This window comes from Daphnia pulicaria, unplaced genomic scaffold, assembly GCF_021234035.1.
Source record: "Daphnia pulicaria isolate SC F1-1A unplaced genomic scaffold, SC_F0-13Bv2 h1tg000190l, whole genome shotgun sequence".
Classification (NCBI taxonomy): Eukaryota; Metazoa; Arthropoda; class Branchiopoda; order Diplostraca; family Daphniidae; genus Daphnia; species Daphnia pulicaria.
Genome location: NW_025804874.1, coordinates 39,805 through 58,748, shown reverse-complemented (window position 1 = coordinate 58,748; position 18,944 = coordinate 39,805). Strand labels below are relative to the sequence as shown.

At 40.4% G+C, this 18,944-nt stretch overlaps 25 non-coding genes and 1 pseudogene across 25 annotated transcripts; all 26 read left to right on the top strand.

The window, feature by feature from the left end:
- The first annotated feature begins 71 nt into the window (after nt 1-71).
- On the top strand, nt 72-263 carry LOC124319667. Its single transcript, XR_006913366.1, has one exon. It is a non-coding gene; the product is annotated as a U2 spliceosomal RNA (small nuclear RNA).
- Nucleotides 264-774: 511 nt separating this feature from the next.
- Nucleotides 775-938, top strand: LOC124319740. The gene has a single exon (XR_006913435.1). It is a non-coding gene; the product is annotated as a U1 spliceosomal RNA (small nuclear RNA).
- A 686-nt stretch (nt 939-1,624) lies between these two features.
- Nucleotides 1,625-1,766, top strand: LOC124319686. The gene has a single exon (XR_006913385.1). It is a non-coding gene; the product is annotated as a U4 spliceosomal RNA (small nuclear RNA).
- A 574-nt stretch (nt 1,767-2,340) lies between these two features.
- On the top strand, nt 2,341-2,462 carry LOC124319699. The gene has a single exon (XR_006913400.1). It is a non-coding gene; the product is annotated as a U5 spliceosomal RNA (small nuclear RNA).
- A 201-nt stretch (nt 2,463-2,663) lies between these two features.
- On the top strand, nt 2,664-2,782 carry LOC124319724. Its single transcript, XR_006913424.1, has one exon. It is a non-coding gene; the product is annotated as a 5S ribosomal RNA (ribosomal RNA).
- A 748-nt stretch (nt 2,783-3,530) lies between these two features.
- LOC124319722 lies at nt 3,531-3,649 on the top strand. The gene has a single exon (XR_006913423.1). It is a non-coding gene; the product is annotated as a 5S ribosomal RNA (ribosomal RNA).
- A 733-nt stretch (nt 3,650-4,382) lies between these two features.
- Nucleotides 4,383-4,501, top strand: LOC124319721. The gene has a single exon (XR_006913422.1). It is a non-coding gene; the product is annotated as a 5S ribosomal RNA (ribosomal RNA).
- Nucleotides 4,502-5,255: 754 nt separating this feature from the next.
- On the top strand, nt 5,256-5,478 carry LOC124319677. Its single transcript, XR_006913376.1, has one exon. It is a non-coding gene; the product is annotated as a small nucleolar RNA U3 (small nucleolar RNA).
- A 510-nt stretch (nt 5,479-5,988) lies between these two features.
- LOC124319751 lies at nt 5,989-6,179 on the top strand. Its single transcript, XR_006913445.1, has one exon. It is a non-coding gene; the product is annotated as a U2 spliceosomal RNA (small nuclear RNA).
- A 512-nt stretch (nt 6,180-6,691) lies between these two features.
- On the top strand, nt 6,692-6,855 carry LOC124319739. Its single transcript, XR_006913434.1, has one exon. It is a non-coding gene; the product is annotated as a U1 spliceosomal RNA (small nuclear RNA).
- A 685-nt stretch (nt 6,856-7,540) lies between these two features.
- LOC124319683 lies at nt 7,541-7,682 on the top strand. The gene has a single exon (XR_006913383.1). It is a non-coding gene; the product is annotated as a U4 spliceosomal RNA (small nuclear RNA).
- Nucleotides 7,683-8,256: 574 nt separating this feature from the next.
- Nucleotides 8,257-8,379, top strand: LOC124319697. The gene has a single exon (XR_006913398.1). It is a non-coding gene; the product is annotated as a U5 spliceosomal RNA (small nuclear RNA).
- Nucleotides 8,380-8,582: 203 nt separating this feature from the next.
- On the top strand, nt 8,583-8,700 carry LOC124319728 (annotated as a pseudogene).
- Nucleotides 8,701-9,447: 747 nt separating this feature from the next.
- LOC124319719 lies at nt 9,448-9,566 on the top strand. The gene has a single exon (XR_006913420.1). It is a non-coding gene; the product is annotated as a 5S ribosomal RNA (ribosomal RNA).
- Nucleotides 9,567-10,300: 734 nt separating this feature from the next.
- LOC124319718 lies at nt 10,301-10,419 on the top strand. The gene has a single exon (XR_006913419.1). It is a non-coding gene; the product is annotated as a 5S ribosomal RNA (ribosomal RNA).
- Nucleotides 10,420-11,153: 734 nt separating this feature from the next.
- On the top strand, nt 11,154-11,272 carry LOC124319717. The gene has a single exon (XR_006913418.1). It is a non-coding gene; the product is annotated as a 5S ribosomal RNA (ribosomal RNA).
- Nucleotides 11,273-12,006: 734 nt separating this feature from the next.
- On the top strand, nt 12,007-12,125 carry LOC124319716. Its single transcript, XR_006913416.1, has one exon. It is a non-coding gene; the product is annotated as a 5S ribosomal RNA (ribosomal RNA).
- A 754-nt stretch (nt 12,126-12,879) lies between these two features.
- On the top strand, nt 12,880-13,101 carry LOC124319676. Its single transcript, XR_006913375.1, has one exon. It is a non-coding gene; the product is annotated as a small nucleolar RNA U3 (small nucleolar RNA).
- Nucleotides 13,102-13,611: 510 nt separating this feature from the next.
- On the top strand, nt 13,612-13,802 carry LOC124319750. The gene has a single exon (XR_006913443.1). It is a non-coding gene; the product is annotated as a U2 spliceosomal RNA (small nuclear RNA).
- Nucleotides 13,803-14,312: 510 nt separating this feature from the next.
- On the top strand, nt 14,313-14,476 carry LOC124319738. Its single transcript, XR_006913432.1, has one exon. It is a non-coding gene; the product is annotated as a U1 spliceosomal RNA (small nuclear RNA).
- Nucleotides 14,477-15,162: 686 nt separating this feature from the next.
- On the top strand, nt 15,163-15,304 carry LOC124319682. The gene has a single exon (XR_006913382.1). It is a non-coding gene; the product is annotated as a U4 spliceosomal RNA (small nuclear RNA).
- A 574-nt stretch (nt 15,305-15,878) lies between these two features.
- Nucleotides 15,879-16,001, top strand: LOC124319695. Its single transcript, XR_006913396.1, has one exon. It is a non-coding gene; the product is annotated as a U5 spliceosomal RNA (small nuclear RNA).
- A 203-nt stretch (nt 16,002-16,204) lies between these two features.
- On the top strand, nt 16,205-16,323 carry LOC124319715. Its single transcript, XR_006913415.1, has one exon. It is a non-coding gene; the product is annotated as a 5S ribosomal RNA (ribosomal RNA).
- Nucleotides 16,324-17,071: 748 nt separating this feature from the next.
- Nucleotides 17,072-17,190, top strand: LOC124319714. Its single transcript, XR_006913414.1, has one exon. It is a non-coding gene; the product is annotated as a 5S ribosomal RNA (ribosomal RNA).
- Nucleotides 17,191-17,924: 734 nt separating this feature from the next.
- On the top strand, nt 17,925-18,043 carry LOC124319713. The gene has a single exon (XR_006913413.1). It is a non-coding gene; the product is annotated as a 5S ribosomal RNA (ribosomal RNA).
- A 734-nt stretch (nt 18,044-18,777) lies between these two features.
- Nucleotides 18,778-18,896, top strand: LOC124319711. Its single transcript, XR_006913412.1, has one exon. It is a non-coding gene; the product is annotated as a 5S ribosomal RNA (ribosomal RNA).
- Nucleotides 18,897-18,944: the final 48 nt, after the last annotated feature.

Here is an 18,944-nt window from a genome sequence, read left to right as displayed (position 1 = left end):
GTATTCTTCGTACACCACCGGAAATGTGTTGAACCTCAGTGGTTATTTTGGGCAGTAATCCTTGTAACATTATCGCTTCTCGGCCTTTTGGCTAAGATCAAAGTGTAGTATCTGTTCTTATCAGCTTAATATCTGATACGGGTTCAAATGGACCCCAGAATATTAAACTGATTTTTTGGCATACGGTGGGAATACAGTGCTTGCACTGCTCCCGCCACGGGTTGACCCGGTATTGCAGTACCTCCGGGATCGGCTCACCCTCTATGAGGGAGAACATATTGAATAAAACAGAAATTGTCTTAGCACCGTATAATAAAAGACCATGTATAATTGCAAAACTGTCATGTAGACATGATTGTAATTTTTTCTAATTGTATTTTTTTCGTAATATCAAGAAAAGCATAAAAAATTACGTACTTGATTGTGTTAACTAATTAGTACTGTTCATCTTTCGATGTGATGTTTTTTTTTTTTAAATATGAAGATGCGTGTATTTTCATATGAAAAGTCGATTTTCTTATTTTCTTATTTGCCAATTGGACGACCAAATGAAAAAAAACAAGCAATTTGTTTCTTGAAAAGTATTTGCAAAGATCAAGACCATGAAATAAATACTGAGCTTTATTTACTATATTTTGCTCGAGTTCGTAATTCAAGTCGATGAAAGAAAGTGGGTGGTATTCTCTAAACGTCAGTCAAATACTTGAACACTCTTTGTCAATATTGTTCTGCTGTATACAAAGTATTAAACAAAGTGAAAAAGCATCCACAATCATACTTACCTGGCTCAGAGGCAACCATGATCACCAAGGTGGTTCCTCCAGGGCGAGGCCTTTCCATTGCACTAAGGATGGGCTGACCCTTGCGATTAATCCAAATGTGATTAACTCGGGAGTACAATTTTTGGTAGTGGGGGACTGCGTTCGCGCCGTTCCCTGAACACACTATAAATGTAAGAAAAATTCTTGTCATCTGCCGGAAGTTGAACTAAATCTGGTCCCGTTAGTAAACGGTAGGGTTGACCGCTTGGTAATACGCGAAGCATCAGATTTTCTTTCTGGGAAGAAACAACAAAGTAATGAAATTCATGTTTAGCTATTTTAATATAAATCATCATGGCCAATGGATTGGCCGTGATCGTCTAGTGGTTAGGACCCTACGTTGTGGTACCTACTAGATATAAATCCGTAGTAACCCAGGTTCGAATCCTGGTCACGGGCACTGAAAACTGATTTTTCACGTCAACACGCAGATTAACTATAAATTTTGTTTGGTTGGAAAGTAATGCTCGCTCACTTCAATGTTCATAATGTGAAAAACAATTTGGAATGAAAACCTGAAATTCCCCCTCCCTTTTTTTGTGTGTGCAGGAAGTTGTTGAAATGTATGGAAGAAAAATACACATTTACAGAATTTCAAGTATTTGACCCGATATTAAGACAAAAATTATTTCATGTATGTAATGAACTGTCCCCTGTTGGTATTAGTCCAATGGGAGATGGAAATTAAAATTTGCCTAGGGTAATCTAAATGAATATTTCTGAACGAAATTGTTGGTCCAACACGTCCAAGCAGAACGAATTCAGCAAATGCTTAAGTAGACTTGCTTTTCTGATTATAATTTAGCTTTGCGCAGTGGCAATATCATAACCAATGAGGGTCTCCCGAGGTGTGATTATTGCTAGTTGAAAACTTTAACCAATACCCCGCCACGATGAAGTGAAATAATCTTTGTCGTCGGCAATTTTTGATAGCTCCATCAGGAGCATTTCAGCGTACAAGAAAAAAAAAATTACAGTCAGTTAGAAAAATTGGAGTGTTGCATAGTGTGTTTATAACATTAAACGGTGAAAGTGAAATCGTATAAGTGATTTTTGTTTCCATTTAGTTGGTATTGCACGTCAGACAAGGCTGATTAATTCGTTCGCTGAAGGCCATTAATATCAGTCAGTTGGAACATTGTGAACACGGGGAAAATATTTGAAAAGGTGATTCCAAATGACAAGGTGAAAAGATTCCACCATGTTTAAAGGGGAAGTTCAATAAATTGTTAACCGCTGTAGGGTGAATGTCGGGGTAAACATCTGATCCCACCACCTACGTGTTGGGCTTGTACCATAAAGATCGTTCATTTTTTTTCAAAAATAACACTGCGCACAACTGTTTCGTTCAAAAACATGTTAACGAGCTTTATACATGATATTTACTTTAAAATAACTGTACCATTGATAAAGAATTGCACAAGGATTTTGATATGTAAACGCATGTTTCGAAAAAAAACCTTACAAGCGCACTTCAAAATTTTGAAATGAATATAAATACAAGGCATACCACTGTTATTTACTCTGGTTTCTAATCAATACCCGGATAATCTTTCGCCTTTTACTAAAGATTTCCGTGGTTAGGAGCATTGATGAGTCTATATGACTTATTTTTTTAACGCCCGGTCTTCTGATTGGGCACTTTGAATAAATGAAAAATTAAAACGTCTGTATGCGGAAACAAAGATATTCTACTACTACATACTGACAACATTTGTAAAATGACAAACTGATAGTTTTTCGGTGGTTTTGTAAGATTAGTGTGTATTTCAAAAAGATAAATCTCAAGCACAAGTAATAGATTAGAGGCGAATATGGTCGGGTAATTGCGTCTAGTTTAATGTCAACGGCCATACCACATAGAACTCACCCGGTCTCGTCAGCTCCCGGAAGTTAAGCTATGTCGGGTCCCGTTAGTACTTGGATGGGTGACCGCTTGGGAATACGGGATGCTGTTGGCATGGAATTATTTTATTTTGTGAATCCAATTGAATTGAAGTGCTTCCCAAGATGGGTGATACTACATGGACTACAATGTATTATTTTGGCATTAGTTGAAAATGGAAGGAACGTATTTTTTACTGGATATTGCCTACTAGACGTCCTCCAACCTCTTTGTTGCTGAAAGATATTTGAAACGCCGTGCGCGAAGCGCACGGCACAGCCGAGAGGCTACTAGACGTCCTCCAACCTCTTTGTTGCTGAAAGATATTTGAAACGCCGTGCGCGAAGCGCACGGCACAGCCGAGAGGCTTGTACGTTGGTGGTTTCTTCGGGCAGCTCTATCTAATCTCTCTGGCTCTGAGATCCTTATGCAACGCAAGCTAAGTAAAGCGCGAAGCGCACGGCACAGCCGAGAGGCTTGTACGTTGGTGGTTTCTTCGGGCAGCTCTATCTAATCTCTCTGACTCTGAGATCCTTATGCAACGCAAGCTAAGTAAGGGAAGCAATCGTTTAGCCTTATGACACTTGGATTGTTGGCTCATTGATCGGACATCCCCGGAACGAGAAAATTAAAAATGACAGTTAGCCAAAAATAGTGGCGTTTGGAAATATTATCAAATTTTATATTCGGTTGTCCATTGACAAATGTACTTATATGTCCTCGTTTGTTTGGCTAAGGTTGGTGTGTATTTCGAACAGAAAGTAAGCAAGCATTAGAACTAGATTTAGAGGCGAATATGGTCGGGTAATGGCGACTGAATTGATGTCAACGGCCATACCACATAGAACTCACCCGGTCTCGTCAGCTCCCGGAAGTTAAGCTATGTCGGGTCCCGTTAGTACTTGGATGGGTGACCGCTTGGGAATACGGGATGCTGTTGGCATGGTGTAATTTTATTTTTGCTCCCCAAGTTAGATGAGACATGGAATATAATGTATTCTTTAGGTATTAGTTGAAAAGGGTATTGCTGGGACTTTGATTAATGATACCATATATTGTAGAACGCATGTTTGTTTGATCTCGGTAGTTTTAACGACAAAAAAAAAGATAGAGGTTTGGCTATTTTGTTGAGGCTGTTGCATGACGCCCACTCACTGGCACGATCCCACTACTGCCGAACACGGGAACTTTTGGCTGCTAGGTTTCCCTCCTGCCGAGAGGCTTGTACGTTGGTGGTTTCTTCGGGCAGCTCTATCTAATCTCTCTGGCTCTGAGATCCTTATGCAACGCAAGCTAAGTAAAGCGCGAAGCGCACGGCACAGCGAGAGGCTTGTACGTTGGTGGTTTCTTCGGGCAGCTCTATCTAATCTCTCTGACTCTGAGATCCTTATGCAACGCAAGCTAAGTAAGGGAAGCAATCGTTAGCCTTATGACACTTGGATTGTTGGCTCATTGATCGGACATCCCCGGAACGAGAAAATTAAAAATGACAGTTAGCCAAAAATAGTGGCGTTTGGAAATATTATCAAATTTTATATTCGGTTGTCCATTGACAAATGTACTTATATGTCCTCGTTTGTTTGGCTAAGGTTGGTGTGTATTTCGAACAGAAAGTAAGCAAGCATTAGAACTAGATTTAGAGGCGAATATGGTCGGGTAATGGCGACTGAATTGATGTCAACGGCCATACCACATAGAACTCACCCGGTCTCGTCAGCTCCCGGAAGTTAAGCTATGTCGGGTCCCGTTAGTACTTGGATGGGTGACCGCTTGGGAATACGGGATGCTGTTGGCATGGTGTAATTTTATTTTTGCTCCCCAAGTTAGATGAGACATGGAATATAATGTATTCTTTAGGTATTAGTTGAAAAGGGTATTGCTGGGACTTTGATTAATGATACCATATATTGTAGAACGCATGTTTGTTTGATCTCGGTAGTTTTAACGACAAAAAAAAAGATAGAGGTTTGGCTATTTTGTTGAGGCTGTTGCATGACGCCCACTCACTGGCACGATCCCACTACTGCCGAACACGGGAACTTTTGGCTGCTAGGTTTCCCTCCTGACCCACTACGCTCCTCCTTAGCTAACCTGCACCTACTAGATTCCTCTAGCAGATCCATGCTGATGTCAAGCTTAGTGCGGGCACCTGATCAACATGCGGTATCACGAAACAGGGCTCCTAAACTCAAGCCATCCACTCTACCAAGCCTCCCCGAAGAAGGATTATAGGTGCACGCCAAACACCCAGCTGATAAATGGGCTCTCAATCGATAATACATTACTGTAATAAATTGATTTGATGAGCACGCGGATTCTTTATTGTGTCCAAAATTGGTCTCGTCACTTGTTCTATAACTATTAAAGAGCTTCTCGGTGTTTCAATAAATGAACAAAATGCAAGACCTGACAATGTATGTACTGTGTGCGTCAAGTATTGCAAATCTCAATTTAATATTCCGAAATATCGATCTATGCACTGTAATTTACGCCAAAGCTCATTGATCGTACAAACCTTATTTAGAGTTCTGCAAAATAGCATTGCATTTAAGATCATACTTCACAGGATCATTTCTGTAGTATATCTTGACTTGTTTCCCACCAGAAACTTGTCTCCTTTCAACCCACGATGACGAGTTTAAGACGCTGGTTTCTGAGCGTGAAACAGGCTGTGAGTGTAGCTGTCTCGACAGCATCAAACACAGTCATTGAGGACCGTTTCCGTTAAATCCATGTGAAATAGCGGAAGGAAACTAGCGTGTTCAGAGTGGTTGAGATGATAAAACAAATTTAAATTCTTGAAAATCTAAAGAGATAAATCTTAATAATAATTCCAGGTATTCGTGTCCTTAAATCATCTGCTTGTATGGCAAAATAAATTGTGAAAGTGAGGTTGGTCAATTTGAGGATGTGTCATGACTTTATGATCGTATTGCATTCTTTTAGTTATTGTTATTTAATCATGATTAATTATCGTTCAGAGCTTTTGTCGTCAGGTGGCGTGGCAAAGCCATATTCTGAAAAAAAAGGACCTAGTGTGATAACGAGAGTAAAATTTGCAACGCCTTCAGCGTAAATTGTATCTCCCTTAATACAGTATGAGCATAATAAAACAAATGAAAATGAACTTTATAAGCATCAAGTGGTCGCGTCTGGAAAAATGAACAACTCAATATTTTATAGCATTTCTTGAATGTTTTGAGTGATATGAGTATTCTTCGTACACCACCGGAAATGTGTTGAACCTCAGTGGTTATTTTGGGCAGTAATCCTTGTAACATTATCGCTTCTCGGCCTTTTGGCTAAGATCAAAGTGTAGTATCTGTTCTTATCAGCTTAATATCTGATACGGGTTCAAATGGACCCCAGAATATTAAACTGATTTTTGGCATACGGTGGGAATACAGTGCTTGCACTGCTCCCGCCACGGGTTGACCCGGTATTGCAGTACCTCCGGGATCGGCTCACCCTCTATGAGGGAGAACATATTGAATAAAACAGAAATTGTCTTAGCACCGTATAATAAAAGACCATGTATAATTGCAAAACTGTCATGTAGACATGATTGTAATTTTTTCTAATTGTATTTTTTTTCGTAATATCAAGAAAAGCATAAAAAATTACGTACTTGATTGTGTTAACTAATTAGTACTGTTCATCTTTCGATGTGATGTTTTTTTTTTTAAATATGAAGATGCGTGTATTTTCATATGAAAAGTCGATTTTCTTATTTTCTTATTTGCCAATTGGACGACCAAATGAAAAAAAAACAAGCAATTTGTTTCTTGAAAAGTATTTGCAAAGATCAAGACCATGAAATAAATACTGAGCTTTATTTACTATATTTTGCTCGAGTTCGTAATTCAAGTCGATGAAAGAAAGTGGGTGGTATTCTCTAAACGTCAGTCAAATACTTGAACACTCTTTGTCAATATTGTTCTGCTGTATACAAAGTATTAAACAAAGTGAAAAAGCATCCACAATCATACTTACCTGGCTCAGAGGCAACCATGATCACCAAGGTGGTTCCTCCAGGGCGAGGCCTTTCCATTGCACTAAGGATGGGCTGACCCTTGCGATTAATCCAAATGTGATTAACTCGGGAGTACAATTTTTGGTAGTGGGGGACTGCGTTCGCGCCGTTCCCTGAACACACTATAAATGTAAGAAAAATTCTTGTCATCTGCCGGAAGTTGAACTAAATCTGGTCCCGTTAGTAAACGGTAGGGTTGACCGCTTGGTAATACGCGAAGCATCAGATTTTCTTTCTGGGAAGAAACAACAAAGTAATGAAATTCATGTTTAGCTATTTTAATATAAATCATCATGGCCAATGGATTGGCCGTGATCGTCTAGTGGTTAGGACCCTACGTTGTGGTACCTACTAGATATAAATCCGTAGTAACCCAGGTTCGAATCCTGGTCACGGCACTGAAAACTGATTTTTCACGTCAACACGCAGATTAACTATAAATTTTGTTTGGTTGGAAAGTAATGCTCGCTCACTTCAATAGTTCATAATGTGAAAAACAATTTGGAATGAAAACCTGAAATTCCCCCTCCCTTTTTTTGTGTGTGCAGGAAGTTGTTGAAATGTATGGAAGAAAAATACACATTTACAGAATTTCAAGTATTTGACCCGATATTAAGACAAAAATTATTTCATGTATGTAATGAACTGTCCCCTGTTGGTATTAGTCCAATGGAGATGGAAATTAAAATTTGCCTAGGGTAATCTAAATGAATATTTCTGAACGAAATTGTTGGTCCAACACGTCCAAGCAGAACGAATTCAGCAAATGCTTAAGTAGACTTGCTTTTCTGATTATAATTTAGCTTTGCGCAGTGGCAATATCATAACCAATGAGGGTCTCCCGAGGTGTGATTATTGCTAGTTGAAAACTTTAACCAATACCCCGCCACGATGAAGTGAAATAATCTTTGTCGTCGGCAATTTTTGATAGCTCCATCAGGAGCATTTCAGCGTACAAGAAAAAAAAAATTACAGTCAGTTAGAAAAATTGGAGTGTTGCATAGTGTGTTTATAACATTAAACGGTGAAAGTGAAATCGTATAAGTGATTTTTGTTTCCATTTAGTTGGTATTGCACGTCAGACAAGGCTGATTAATTCGTTCGCTGAAGGCCATTAATATCAGTCAGTTGGAACATTGTGAACACGGGGAAAATATTTGAAAAGGTGATTCCAAATGACAAGGTGAAAAGATTCCACCATGTTTAAAGGGGAAGTTCAATAAATTGTTAACCGCTGTAGGGTGAATGTCGGGGTAAACATCTGATCCCACCACCTACGTGTTGGGCTTGTACCATAAAGATCGTTCATTTTTTTCAAAAATAACACTGCGCACAACTGTTTCGTTCAAAAACATGTTAACGAGCTTTATACATGATATTTACTTTAAAATAACTGTACCCATTGATAAAGAATTGCACAAGGATTTTGATATGTAAACGCATGTTTCGAAAAAAAACCTTACAAGCGCACTTCAAAATTTTGAAATGAATATAAATACAAGGCATACCACTGTTATTTACTCTGGTTTCTAATCAATACCCGGATAAATCTTTCGCCTTTTACTAAAGATTTCCGTGGTTAGGAGCATTGATGAGTCTATATGACTTATTTTTTTAACGCCCGGTCTTCTGATTGGGCACTTTGAATAAATGAAAAATTAAAAACGTCTGTATGCGGAAACAAAGATATTCTACTACTACATACTGACAACATTTGTAAAATGACAAACTGATAGTTTTTCGGTGGTTTTGGTAAGATTAGTGTGTATTTCAAAAAGATAAATCTCAAGCACAAGTAATAGATTAGAGGCGAATATGGTCGGGTAATTGCGTCTAGTTTAATGTCAACGGCCATACCACATAGAACTCACCGGTCTCGTCAGCTCCCGGAAGTTAAGCTATGTCGGGTCCCGTTAGTACTTGGATGGGTGACCGCTTGGGAATACGGGATGCTGTTGGCATGGAATTATTTTATTTTTGTGAATCCAATTGAATTGAAGTGCTTCCCAAGATGGGTGATACTACATGGACTACAATGTATTATTTTGGCATTAGTTGAAAATGGAAGGAACGTATTTTTTACTGGATATTGCCTACTAGACGTCCTCCAACCTCTTTGTTGCTGAAAGATATTTGAAACGCCGTGCGCGAAGCGCACGGCACAGCCGAGAGGCTACTAGACGTCCTCCAACCTCTTTGTTGCTGAAAGATATTGAAACGCCGTGCGCGAAGCGCACGGCACAGCCGAGAGGCTTGTACGTTGGTGGTTTCTTCGGGCAGCTCTATCTAATCTCTCTGGCTCTGAGATCCTTATGCAACGCAAGCTAAGTAAAGCGCGAAGCGCACGGCACAGCCGAGAGGCTTGTACGTTGGTGGTTTCTTCGGGCAGCTCTATCTAATCTCTCTGACTCTGAGATCCTTATGCAACGCAAGCTAAGTAAGGGAAGCAATCGTTAGCCTTATGACACTTGGATTGTTGGCTCATTGATCGGACATCCCCGGAACGAGAAAATTAAAAATGACAGTTAGCCAAAAATAGTGGCGTTTGGAAATATTATCAAATTTTATATTCGGTTGTCCATTGACAAATGTACTTATATGTCCTCGTTTGTTTGGCTAAGGTTGGTGTGTATTTCGAACAGAAAGTAAGCAAGCATTAGAACTAGATTTAGAGGCGAATATGGTCGGGTAATGGCGACTGAATTGATGTCAACGGCCATACCACATAGAACTCACCCGGTCTCGTCAGCTCCCGGAAGTTAAGCTATGTCGGGTCCCGTTAGTACTTGGATGGGTGACCGCTTGGGAATACGGGATGCTGTTGGCATGGTGTAATTTTATTTTTGCTCCCCAAGTTAGATGAGACATGGAATATAATGTATTCTTTAGGTATTAGTTGAAAAGGGTATTGCTGGGACTTTGATTAATGATACCATATATTGTAGAACGCATGTTTGTTTGATCTCGGTAGTTTTAACGACAAAAAAAAAGATAGAGGTTTGGCTATTTTGTTGAGGCTGTTGCATGACGCCCACTCACTGGCACGATCCCACTACTGCCGAACACGGGAACTTTTGGCTGCTAGGTTTCCCTCCTGCCGAGAGGCTTGTACGTTGGTGGTTTCTTCGGGCAGCTCTATCTAATCTCTCTGGCTCTGAGATCCTTATGCAACGCAAGCTAAGTAAAGCGCGAAGCGCACGGCACAGCCGAGAGGCTTGTACGTTGGTGGTTTCTTCGGGCAGCTCTATCTAATCTCTCTGACTCTGAGATCCTTATGCAACGCAAGCTAAGTAAGGGAAGCAATCGTTAGCCTTATGACACTTGGATTGTTGGCTCATTGATCGGACATCCCCGGAACGAGAAAATTAAAAATGACAGTTAGCCAAAAATAGTGGCGTTTGGAAATATTATCAAATTTTATATTCGGTTGTCCATTGACAAATGTACTTATATGTCCTCGTTTGTTTGGCTAAGGTTGGTGTGTATTTCGAACAGAAAGTAAGCAAGCATTAGAACTAGATTTAGAGGCGAATATGGTCGGGTAATGGCGACTGAATTGATGTCAACGGCCATACCACATAGAACTCACCCGGTCTCGTCAGCTCCCGGAAGTTAAGCTATGTCGGGTCCCGTTAGTACTTGGATGGGTGACCGCTTGGGAATACGGGATGCTGTTGGCATGGTGTAATTTTATTTTTGCTCCCCAAGTTAGATGAGACATGGAATATAATGTATTCTTTAGGTATTAGTTGAAAAGGGTATTGCTGGGACTTTGATTAATGATACCATATATTGTAGAACGCATGTTTGTTTGATCTCGGTAGTTTTAACGACAAAAAAAAAGATAGAGGTTTGGCTATTTTGTTGAGGCTGTTGCATGACGCCCACTCACTGGCACGATCCCACTACTGCCGAACACGGGAACTTTTGGCTGCTAGGTTTCCCTCCTGCCGAGAGGCTTGTACGTTGGTGGTTTCTTCGGGCAGCTCTATCTAATCTCTCTGGCTCTGAGATCCTTATGCAACGCAAGCTAAGTAAAGCGCGAAGCGCACGGCACAGCCGAGAGGCTTGTACGTTGGTGGTTTCTTCGGGCAGCTCTATCTAATCTCTCTGACTCTGAGATCCTTATGCAACGCAAGCTAAGTAAGGGAAGCAATCGTTAGCCTTATGACACTTGGATTGTTGGCTCATTGATCGGACATCCCCGGAACGAGAAAATTAAAAATGACAGTTAGCCAAAAATAGTGGCGTTTGGAAATATTATCAAATTTTATATTCGGTTGTCCATTGACAAATGTACTTATATGTCCTCGTTTGTTTGGCTAAGGTTGGTGTGTATTTCGAACAGAAAGTAAGCAAGCATTAGAACTAGATTTAGAGGCGAATATGGTCGGGTAATGGCGACTGAATTGATGTCAACGGCCATACCACATAGAACTCACCCGGTCTCGTCAGCTCCCGGAAGTTAAGCTATGTCGGGTCCCGTTAGTACTTGGATGGGTGACCGCTTGGGAATACGGGATGCTGTTGGCATGGTGTAATTTTATTTTTGCTCCCCAAGTTAGATGAGACATGGAATATAATGTATTCTTTAGGTATTAGTTGAAAAGGGTATTGCTGGGACTTTGATTAATGATACCATATATTGTAGAACGCATGTTTGTTTGATCTCGGTAGTTTTAACGACAAAAAAAAAGATAGAGGTTTGGCTATTTTGTTGAGGCTGTTGCATGACGCCCACTCACTGGCACGATCCCACTACTGCCGAACACGGGAACTTTTGGCTGCTAGGTTTCCCTCCTGCCGAGAGGCTTGTACGTTGGTGGTTTCTTCGGGCAGCTCTATCTAATCTCTCTGGCTCTGAGATCCTTATGCAACGCAAGCTAAGTAAAGCGCGAAGCGCACGGCACAGCCGAGAGGCTTGTACGTTGGTGGTTTCTTCGGGCAGCTCTATCTAATCTCTCTGACTCTGAGATCCTTATGCAACGCAAGCTAAGTAAGGGAAGCAATCGTTAGCCTTATGACACTTGGATTGTTGGCTCATTGATCGGACATCCCCGGAACGAGAAAATTAAAAATGACAGTTAGCCAAAAATAGTGGCGTTTGGAAATATTATCAAATTTTATATTCGGTTGTCCATTGACAAATGTACTTATATGTCCTCGTTTGTTTGGCTAAGGTTGGTGTGTATTTCGAACAGAAAGTAAGCAAGCATTAGAACTAGATTTAGAGGCGAATATGGTCGGGTAATGGCGACTGAATTGATGTCAACGGCCATACCACATAGAACTCACCCGGTCTCGTCAGCTCCCGGAAGTTAAGCTATGTCGGGTCCCGTTAGTACTTGGATGGGTGACCGCTTGGGAATACGGGATGCTGTTGGCATGGTGTAATTTTATTTTTGCTCCCCAAGTTAGATGAGACATGGAATATAATGTATTCTTTAGGTATTAGTTGAAAAGGGTATTGCTGGGACTTTGATTAATGATACCATATATTGTAGAACGCATGTTTGTTTGATCTCGGTAGTTTTAACGACAAAAAAAAAGATAGAGGTTTGGCTATTTTGTTGAGGCTGTTGCATGACGCCCACTCACTGGCACGATCCCACTACTGCCGAACACGGGAACTTTTGGCTGCTAGGTTTCCCTCCTGACCCACTACGCTCCTCCTTAGCTAACCTGCACCTACTAGATTCCTCTAGCAGATCCATGCTGATGTCAAGCTTAGTGCGGGCACCTGATCAACATGCGGTATCACGAAACAGGGCTCCTAAACTCAAGCCATCCACTCTACCAAGCCTCCCCGAAGAAGGATTATAGGTGCACGCCAAACACCCAGCTGATAAATGGGCTCTCAATCGATAATACATTACTGTAATAAATTGATTTGATGAGCACGCGGATTCTTTATTGTGTCCAAAATTGGTCTCGTCACTTGTTCTATAACTATTAAAGAGCTTCTCGGTGTTTCAATAAATGAACAAAATGCAAGACCTGACAATGTATGTACTGTGTGCGTCAAGTATTGCAAATCTCAATTTAATATTCCGAAATATCGATCTATGCACTGTAATTTACGCCAAAGCTCATTGATCGTACAAACCTTATTTAGAGTTCTGCAAAATAGCATTGCATTTAAGATCATACTTCACAGGATCATTTCTGTAGTATATCTTGACTTGTTTCCCACCAGAAACTTGTCTCCTTTCAACCCACGATGACGAGTTAAGACGCTGGTTTCTGAGCGTGAAACAGGCTGTGAGTGTAGCTGTCTCGACAGCATCAAACACAGTCATTGAGGACCGTTTCCGTTAAATCCATGTGAAATAGCGGAAGGAAACTAGCGTGTTCAGAGTGGTTGAGATGATAAAACAAATTTAAATTCTTGAAAATCTAAAGAGATAAATCTTAATAATAATTCCAGGTATTCGTGTCCTTAAATCATCTGCTTGTATGGCAAAATAAATTGTGAAAGTGAGGTTGGTCAATTTGAGGATGTGTCATGACTTTATGATCGTATTGCATTCTTTTAGTTATTGTTATTTAATCATGATTAATTATCGTTCAGAGCTTTTGTCGTCAGGTGGCGTGGCAAAGCCATATTCTGAAAAAAAAGGACCTAGTGTGATAACGAGAGTAAAATTTGCAACGCCTTCAGCGTAAATTGTATCTCCCTTAATACAGTATGAGCATAATAAAACAAATGAAAATGAACTTTATAAGCATCAAGTGGTCGCGTCTGGAAAAATGAACAACTCAATATTTTATAGCATTTCTTGAATGTTTTGAGTGATATGAGTATTCTTCGTACACCACCGGAAATGTGTTGAACCTCAGTGGTTATTTTGGGCAGTAATCCTTGTAACATTATCGCTTCTCGGCCTTTTGGCTAAGATCAAAGTGTAGTATCTGTTCTTATCAGCTTAATATCTGATACGGGTTCAAATGGACCCCAGAATATTAAACTGATTTTTGGCATACGGTGGGAATACAGTGCTTGCACTGCTCCCGCCACGGGTTGACCCGGTATTGCAGTACCTCCGGGATCGGCTCACCCTCTATGAGGGAGAACATATTGAATAAAACAGAAATTGTCTTAGCACCGTATAATAAAAGACCATGTATAATTGCAAAACTGTCATGTAGACATGATTGTAATTTTTTCTAATTGTATTTTTTTCGTAATATCAAGAAAAGCATAAAAAATTACGTACTTGATTGTGTTAACTAATTAGTACTGTTCATCTTTCGATGTGATGTTTTTTTTTTTAAATATGAAGATGCGTGTATTTTCATATGAAAAGTCGATTTTCTTATTTTCTTATTTGCCAATTGGACGACCAAATGAAAAAAAACAAGCAATTTGTTTCTTGAAAAGTATTTGCAAAGATCAAGACCATGAAATAAATACTGAGCTTTATTTACTATATTTTGCTCGAGTTCGTAATTCAAGTCGATGAAAGAAAGTGGGTGGTATTCTCTAAACGTCAGTCAAATACTTGAACACTCTTTGTCAATATTGTTCTGCTGTATACAAAGTATTAAACAAAGTGAAAAAGCATCCACAATCATACTTACCTGGCTCAGAGGCAACCATGATCACCAAGGTGGTTCCTCCAGGGCGAGGCCTTTCCATTGCACTAAGGATGGGCTGACCCTTGCGATTAATCCAAATGTGATTAACTCGGGAGTACAATTTTTGGTAGTGGGGGACTGCGTTCGCGCCGTTCCCTGAACACACTATAAATGTAAGAAAAATTCTTGTCATCTGCCGGAAGTTGAACTAAATCTGGTCCCGTTAGTAAACGGTAGGGTTGACCGCTTGGTAATACGCGAAGCATCAGATTTTCTTTCTGGGAAGAAACAACAAAGTAATGAAATTCATGTTTAGCTATTTTAATATAAATCATCATGGCCAATGGATTGGCCGTGATCGTCTAGTGGTTAGGACCCTACGTTGTGGTACCTACTAGATATAAATCCGTAGTAACCCAGGTTCGAATCCTGGTCACGGCACTGAAAACTGATTTTTCACGTCAACACGCAGATTAACTATAAATTTTGTTTGGTTGGAAAGTAATGCTCGCTCACTTCAATAGTTCATAATGTGAAAAACAATTTGGAATGAAAACCTGAAATTCCCCCTCCCTTTTTTTGTGTGTGCAGGAAGTTGTTGAAATGTATGGAAGAAAAATACACATTTACAGAATTTCAAGTATTTGACCCGATATTAAGACAAAAATTATTTCATGTATGTAATGAACTGTCCCCTGTTGGTATTAGTCCAATGGGAGATGGAAATTAAAATTTGCCTAGGGTAATCTAAATGAATATTTCTGAACGAAATTGTTGGTCCAACACGTCCAAGCAGAACGAATTCAGCAAATGCTTAAGTAGACTTGCTTTTCTGATTATAATTTAGCTTTGCGCAGTGGCAATATCATAACCAATGAGGGTCTCCCGAGGTGTGATTATTGCTAGTTGAAAACTTTAACCAATACCCCGCCACGATGAAGTGAAATAATCTTTGTCGTCGGCAATTTTTGATAGCTCCATCAGGAGCATTTCAGCGTACAAGAAAAAAAAAATTACAGTCAGTTAGAAAAATTGGAGTGTTGCATAGTGTGTTTATAACATTAAACGGTGAAAGTGAAATCGTATAAGTGATTTTTGTTTCCATTTAGTTGGTATTGCACGTCAGACAAGGCTGATTAATTCGTTCGCTGAAGGCCATTAATATCAGTCAGTTGGAACATTGTGAACACGGGGAAAATATTTGAAAAGGTGATTCCAAATGACAAGGTGAAAAGATTCCACCATGTTTAAAGGGGAAGTTCAATAAATTGTTAACCGCTGTAGGGTGAATGTCGGGGTAAACATCTGATCCCACCACCTACGTGTTGGGCTTGTACCATAAAGATCGTTCATTTTTTTCAAAAATAACACTGCGCACAACTGTTTCGTTCAAAAACATGTTAACGAGCTTTATACATGATATTTACTTTAAAATAACTGTACCCATTGATAAAGAATTGCACAAGGATTTTGATATGTAAACGCATGTTTCGAAAAAAAACCTTACAAGCGCACTTCAAAATTTTGAAATGAATATAAATACAAGGCATACCACTGTTATTTACTCTGGTTTCTAATCAATACCCGGATAAATCTTTCGCCTTTTACTAAAGATTTCCGTGGTTAGGAGCATTGATGAGTCTATATGACTTATTTTTTTAACGCCCGGTCTTCTGATTGGGCACTTTGAATAAATGAAAAATTAAAAACGTCTGTATGCGGAAACAAAGATATTCTACTACTACATACTGACAACATTTGTAAAATGACAAACTGATAGTTTTTCGGTGGTTTTGGTAAGATTAGTGTGTATTTCAAAAAGATAAATCTCAAGCACAAGTAATAGATTAGAGGCGAATATGGTCGGGTAATTGCGTCTAGTTTAATGTCAACGGCCATACCACATAGAACTCACCCGGTCTCGTCAGCTCCCGGAAGTTAAGCTATGTCGGGTCCCGTTAGTACTTGGATGGGTGACCGCTTGGGAATACGGGATGCTGTTGGCATGGAATTATTTTATTTTTGTGAATCCAATTGAATTGAAGTGCTTCCCAAGATGGGTGATACTACATGGACTACAATGTATTATTTTGGCATTAGTTGAAAATGGAAGGAACGTATTTTTTACTGGATATTGCCTACTAGACGTCCTCCAACCTCTTTGTTGCTGAAAGATATTTGAAACGCCGTGCGCGAAGCGCACGGCACAGCCGAGAGGCTACTAGACGTCCTCCAACCTCTTTGTTGCTGAAAGATATTTGAAACGCCGTGCGCGAAGCGCACGGCACAGCCGAGAGGCTTGTACGTTGGTGGTTTCTTCGGGCAGCTCTATCTAATCTCTCTGGCTCTGAGATCCTTATGCAACGCAAGCTAAGTAAAGCGCGAAGCGCACGGCACAGCCGAGAGGCTTGTACGTTGGTGGTTTCTTCGGGCAGCTCTATCTAATCTCTCTGACTCTGAGATCCTTATGCAACGCAAGCTAAGTAAGGGAAGCAATCGTTAGCCTTATGACACTTGGATTGTTGGCTCATTGATCGGACATCCCCGGAACGAGAAAATTAAAAATGACAGTTAGCCAAAAATAGTGGCGTTTGGAAATATTATCAAATTTTATATTCGGTTGTCCATTGACAAATGTACTTATATGTCCTCGTTTGTTTGGCTAAGGTTGGTGTGTATTTCGAACAGAAAGTAAGCAAGCATTAGAACTAGATTTAGAGGCGAATATGGTCGGGTAATGGCGACTGAATTGATGTCAACGGCCATACCACATAGAACTCACCCGGTCTCGTCAGCTCCCGGAAGTTAAGCTATGTCGGGTCCCGTTAGTACTTGGATGGGTGACCGCTTGGGAATACGGGATGCTGTTGGCATGGTGTAATTTTATTTTTGCTCCCCAAGTTAGATGAGACATGGAATATAATGTATTCTTTAGGTATTAGTTGAAAAGGGTATTGCTGGGACTTTGATTAATGATACCATATATTGTAGAACGCATGTTTGTTTGATCTCGGTAGTTTTAACGACAAAAAAAAAGATAGAGGTTTGGCTATTTTGTTGAGGCTGTTGCATGACGCCCACTCACTGGCACGATCCCACTACTGCCGAACACGGGAACTTTTGGCTGCTAGGTTTCCCTCCTGCCGAGAGGCTTGTACGTTGGTGGTTTCTTCGGGCAGCTCTATCTAATCTCTCTGGCTCTGAGATCCTTATGCAACGCAAGCTAAGTAAAGCGCGAAGCGCACGGCACAGCCGAGAGGCTTGTACGTTGGTGGTTTCTTCGGGCAGCTCTATCTAATCTCTCTGACTCTGAGATCCTTATGCAACGCAAGCTAAGTAAGGGAAGCAATCGTTAGCCTTATGACACTTGGATTGTTGGCTCATTGATCGGACATCCCCGGAACGAGAAAATTAAAAATGACAGTTAGCCAAAAATAGTGGCGTTTGGAAATATTATCAAATTTTATATTCGGTTGTCCATTGACAAATGTACTTATATGTCCTCGTTTGTTTGGCTAAGGTTGGTGTGTATTTCGAACAGAAAGTAAGCAAGCATTAGAACTAGATTTAGAGGCGAATATGGTCGGGTAATGGCGACTGAATTGATGTCAACGGCCATACCACATAGAACTCACCCGGTCTCGTCAGCTCCCGGAAGTTAAGCTATGTCGGGTCCCGTTAGTACTTGGATGGGTGACCGCTTGGGAATACGGGATGCTGTTGGCATGGTGTAATTTTATTTTTGCTCCCCAAGTTAGATGAGACATGGAATATAATGTATTCTTTAGGTATTAGTTGAAAAGGGTATTGCTGGGACTTTGATTAATGATACCATATATTGTAGAACGCATGTTTGTTTGATCTCGGTAGTTTTAACGACAAAAAAAAAGATAGAGGTTTGGCTATTTTGTTGAGGCTGTTGCATGACGCCCACTCACTGGCACGATCCCACTACTGCCGAACACGGGAACTTTTGGCTGCTAGGTTTCCCTCCTGCCGAGAGGCTTGTACGTTGGTGGTTTCTTCGGGCAGCTCTATCTAATCTCTCTGGCTCTGAGATCCTTATGCAACGCAAGCTAAGTAAAGCGCGAAGCGCACGGCACAGCCGAGAGGCTTGTACGTTGGTGGTTTCTTCGGGCAGCTCTATCTAATCTCTCTGACTCTGAGATCCTTATGCAACGCAAGCTAAGTAAGGGAAGCAATCGTTAGCCTTATGACACTTGGATTGTTGGCTCATTGATCGGACATCCCCGGAACGAGAAAATTAAAAATGACAGTTAGCCAAAAATAGTGGCGTTTGGAAATATTATCAAATTTTATATTCGGTTGTCCATTGACAAATGTACTTATATGTCCTCGTTTGTTTGGCTAAGGTTGGTGTGTATTTCGAACAGAAAGTAAGCAAGCATTAGAACTAGATTTAGAGGCGAATATGGTCGGGTAATGGCGACTGAATTGATGTCAACGGCCATACCACATAGAACTCACCCGGTCTCGTCAGCTCCCGGAAGTTAAGCTATGTCGGGTCCCGTTAGTACTTGGATGGGTGACCGCTTGGGAATACGGGATGCTGTTGGCATGGTGTAATTTTATTTTTGCTCCCCAAGTTAGATGAGACATGGAATAT